General features: G+C 38.0%; 1 pseudogene across 1 annotated transcript; it reads left to right on the top strand.

Moving 5' to 3' along the window:
• Window positions 1–3840: 3840 nt before the first annotated feature.
• On the top strand, window positions 3841–4244 carry LOC307104352 (large ribosomal subunit protein eL31-like; annotated as a pseudogene). Its single transcript has one exon. The product of its transcript is annotated as a large ribosomal subunit protein eL31-like (transcript).
• The last annotated feature ends 1082 nt before the right edge of the window (window positions 4245–5326 follow it).

Here is a 5326-nt window from a genome sequence, read left to right as displayed (position 1 = left end):
TAAAAAAAGACACCCTGTATACTCAGGGGGCCACCTACTCAGCTGTTCTCAAAAATAGTGTTTATATTTGTATTTAGGCATCAGGAAAGGTTGAGAATTGTCTATATAATGTTAGTATAACCTTTTCTGTATCTCTAGGTTAGACCTCGCAGCCTGAATAAGAAAAGCTACTAAAATACATAAGCATGTTCCTGTGTGCTGTTTATGCATATGTCATGAAACATCTGGTCCTGGTTTCTTCTGAGACATTCTTTTTGGGTGTTAGAATTTGTAGTTATTTTGATAGAGAACCATTGGCATACATACCTCCTTACACATCTTAGAGTAAAGTTTTCCACAGAACACCAGGATTAAGTGTCTTTCTTTTGCAGGAGAGGAACATCATGTGTTTACTTTTTCTCAACATATTTCTTTGATAGATTTTTAAACCAATATATGTAAGCATTCTCCATGGAGTTTATTCAGATAGAAAATGTTCAAAAGCTTTATCTTTTGTTTCACTGTGTATCCCTAAATTAATAGGCACTCAATAAACATTTTCTGAATAAATGAGAATATCTCACAATTATTTATTATAAAACAGAGAGAAAAGCATAATTGGGAAGCCATTGAGTCATAGATGAGGAAGAAATCATGGACAGTAAGTTAATGCTTTTTTCTTTGAATTGTAAGAAGAGAAAGACAAGTAAGTAGTAATAAATGAGAATGAGGCTGATCTGTCAAGGAAAAAATGAAATACCTCTTCATTGTTTGGGAAATAAACACATACACATACACACATGTACAAACATACTCACGTGTACCACATAGACCAGACTGGTGAAAAGCCAAGTTCACAGTCAGGGTTTCCCTGACTCCAATGTTTCCTCCCAACAGTGTAAGACCCACTGGATTACACAAATCTTTCCATGTTTGTGTCATTTGCTGAGGACACAGTGAGGACAGGGGAGTTATGGGAACTATTTTTACATTGTTGTAAAACTTATTTGGACTCAATATTTCCCTCCCCTATTTCTTTCTCATCTATCCTGTCAAAAGTTTCTTTGAGTCTTTCCCCAAATACTCATGACAAATTTTATTTCCAACGCAGAGCTCTGCAGGAAGTATGAGAATTCAGAAACAAAAAGTCATGCGATGTGTTATTTTCCACCTCCCCTTTCCCATCCCCACATCTCCATAACTTTGTGGTTTTAATATAACCTGAAATAAAACTGCACAATAAACTGTCAGGTGTTATAGAGTAACCACAAAATGCTCAGAATTGTAGCTTGATCCAAATTGAATTGTATGTCCCAAATCATGTGCACACCACAGCCTCTTGAATTTGCAGCACTCAGGGTCAAACAGAGTTCTTTATTCACTGTTTGGGTAATCAAACCCTGAGGACAGCTTCACATGACCATTATCATATGCAATACAGATTTTTAAATTATTATATATATTTCAGGAATAATGTATAACATATACATGTTGTGCATACAATGCTTCAGATAAAGTTTTAATGATTCAAATTATATTACAGTTTGGTTTTTGTTTTAGAAGCCAGAACATACCAGAGGCCTATGTTTTCTGACCCCGACCCCTACAGTGCTCAGAAATTGAGCAAAATGGCAAGAGCAACATTCATTCAATACATATTTATTGAGTGCTATTCTGTGCCAGGCACTATGGTAAGTGGTAGGAAAACCATGGTGAACAAAACCAAGGCCCTGCTCTGGCGAAGCATATGTTCCATCAGAGTGGCATATTTAGTAAATAAACATAAAATGCTACCTGGCCATATGTGCATCAAAGAAAAATAAAGTAGAACAAAGGGATAGTGATGAAATGAGTGTATCATTTTAAGGAGGGAGGTCTGGGGAAACCTCTATAATGAGGTGGCCTTTGACCAGAGGCCTGAATCAATAGAGGGATTTAGCCAATAGGTACATGTGGGAATAAGGTTCCAGATTAGAGATTAGCAAATGCAAAGGCCCTGGGACAGGAGCCAGACAGGGTGTTTCAGAAATGACAAGAAGAGAGGTGTGTGATGTGGCACAGATAGTGGTGAACTTGAGAGCACTTGATCTATTTAAGGCAGGCAGGTTCTACTCATCTGCAGGTGACTCCCATCATGTACAAAGACAGGACTAATGTTGGCAAATAGTTAAACATTTTCCAGAGAAAATGGGAAATGTGGACTTTTTTATGACATCCCTTTCTTCATGTATTGTCCCCCTTCTCCCTTTCCAAATGGGCTGGTGAAGCATTGCTTACACTTCACATTGGTGAAGTGTGGATGCATATGCAAAGCTAACATAGCCACCACATTGCATTGCGTTGGGCAGTTCCCAGAGTATCTTCCACGTATGTGATCTCATTTGATTCTCTCAACTACTCTTTAAGGTCAGGCAAATATTATTATTCCCATAAATAAATCAGCTCAGAGAAACCAAGTATCCACCCCAATGTTTCATAGCTACCACATGCTAGAGCAAGAACTTCCAAACTCAAAGCCTGAGATTTTCCTGTTCTTCTTACATAGATAAAGCTTGAGATGTAGATATATCTTCTAATAAAATTAAAAATCAGTATAAACCATTTTTCAAGATTAAAGATCATCTTCATATTTCCAACTTTTTCCATATTATGAGAGATTTTATGCTTGTGACATTCCAAATATTAATTTTATGAGCCATATACAATGAAATACATTCTGATATTTCTCAGAGGAAGAAGAGAGGTTTCATATGATCAGGACATGTATGATAAAACAAACTATTTCTAAGACATTAATTTAACCTTTGCTATTTTGAGTTTGTCTAGGACTCATTAAATAGAAAACTAAACAATTCTAGTCATGATGTTAAGCTAAACTGTGAGCTTCTAATCATGAATCTTTGTAATTAAAGAGTTGTAAGAGTTGTATTTTTATGCCAACTGAAAAAGTTTTTCAAGCTACTGGAAATTCCTATTGCAGTTGACCCTTGAACAATATAGGTTTGAATTGCGCATGTCCACTTAATGTAGATTTTTTCAATTGACCCTCACAGTTCAATTGACTTTTACAGTTCAACTGATCCATATTGTTCAAGGATAAACAGGTAATTGGAAATCCACATGTACACACAGATTTTCCACTAAGCAGGAATTTGAGGCCCTTAATCCCACATTGTTCAAGGGTGAATTGTACTATACATGACAATGCATCTAAGTGTAGAAAATGAAATTAAGCCTTAAGGAACAGAGTTAAAGTATTTGCTATTTAATGAAAATTGCCCTACCACTGTAACAACAGATATATACTAAAAACCAAGCATGTATCTTTCTTGAAAGTTTTAAGCAAAAAAATTCTTGCCCCTACTAAATGGTAGAAATCTAGGAAGGTATAATTTTAAAGAATGGATACTGTCACCAAATTGTGATATTATAGAAAGTGTTATTTAGCAAATATGAATGCAACCTTTATAAATTTGTTAAAAATATAATAATATTTTAACCATTAAACCTAGAAAATAGAGAACAACACAAAATAGAAGCTATAAACAATGTGACCACGGTATTGGAAAGAATATCATATTTGCTCACATCAGCACAATCGGAATTATGAGGTTAAGATTATAAATAATTTACCCCTAACAAAAGTAATTATAAAGTGAAACTGATAAGTTTAGTAGCAATTCAAAATAGGGTAATTGACACCAAAAAATATATGGCATTTTTAAAATGAGAAAACTTGTTGGAATCTAGGTGAAGAAGAGAAATAGTGTTTAGTTAAATTTTAAGTTGGAAAGTATGCTGTCTTGGCTAGCCTTAGAAATAGTTTCGGGACCCTGCGTTCCCTCTCCCATAATACCTCGCGCTCTTTCTTTCCAATTTGCCAGGCACGATGGCTCCCGTAAAGAAGGGTGGTGAGAAGAAGAAGGGCCGCTCCGCCATCAACGAGGTGGTGACCAAGGAGATCACCATCAACATCCACAAGCGCATCCATGGTGTGGGTTTCAAGAAGCATGCCCCTCGGCACTCAGGAGATCCGGAAATTTTCCCTGAAGGAGATGGGGGCTCTGGACATGTGCAACGACACCAGGCTCAATAAAGCTGTCTGGGCCGAAGGAATAAGGAATGTCCCATATTGTATCCAGTTACATTTGTCCAGAAAACGTAATGAGGATGAAGATTCACCAAACAAGCTATATGCATTGGTCATCTATGTGCCTGTCACCACTTTCAAAAATCTACAGACCGTTAATGTGGACGAGAACTAATGCTGATGATGGTCGAATAAAGTTATACAACTGTTAAAAAAAAAAAAAGAAATAGTTCCCCCAAAAAACTAAGTATAGAACATTGAAAAGTTATTTCATTCCTGTGAGCCTCAGTATTCGTCTCTGTGACATAAGAACAATAATATAATCCTTCCCAGGCTGCTGTTGCTCAGTGGTTAGATTGTAGGCCTTTGGATCAAAGGGTCAAGGGTTCAATTTCTGGTCAAGGGCACATGCCTGAGTTGCAGGTTCGATCCAGCCCCAGGTTGGAAGTAGGGGCACATCTCCCTCTCTCTCTTTCTCTCTCCCTTCCCTTCCTCCTTCCTTTCACTCTCTCTAAAAATAATAATAATATGAATCCTAAGTATTCCATATCTATATATATAAAAGGCCAATATGCTAAGTGTCCAACTGTTCGATCGGTCACTGACATGCACTGACCACCAGGGGACAGACACTCAACACAGGAGCTGCCATGATGCACACTGGCCATTTACAGAGAAATGGCACCATGGACCTGGTGCCCACAAAGCAACACTTGGCTTCTCCAAGTGGGACACAGTCCCCGCAACCATCCTGGAGCAACACCCCACCAAATCCCAGCCATTGCTACCCAGACCCCATGGCTCAAAATGCGGCCCATAGCACAGCCCAGCCCAGGCTGGAAATAGTGGCTGTGGGCACAGGGTAATGATGTCACATAGCAAAGTCCGGGTTCCTCTCCCTAGTGACTAGCCTCCTTGGAGTTTCTTCAGCCCAGGAATACGACTTGCTTTATAGCCAGGTGGAAACATTTTACACTTTAACCAAATGTCTGTGAAGCGTTTTCACCTGCCTCATCTCATTTGATCCTCACTGAAGTCCTGGAGTAAGTAGATAGGAGACTTAGTGGAATCCTATATTCTTTTCATTAGCTGGAAAAGAGAGATTTAGAAAGCTTAGAAACTTGACCCAACTGAAAAGAAGAAAGAATGGTGGACCTTGAAAATGACTTCAGGTTTTCTCACTGCACAGAATATAGTCAAACACTGCTGCAGTTAAATATTTTACCCTTTGTTCTCCCTGTGTGATCTACAATGATA

The sequence above is a fragment of the Cnephaeus nilssonii genome (genome assembly GCF_951640355.1).
Source record: "Cnephaeus nilssonii genome assembly, chromosome: 8".
NCBI classification, from domain to species: Eukaryota; Metazoa; Chordata; class Mammalia; order Chiroptera; family Vespertilionidae; genus Cnephaeus; species Cnephaeus nilssonii.
This window is presented reverse-complemented; position numbering and strand designations above follow the sequence as displayed.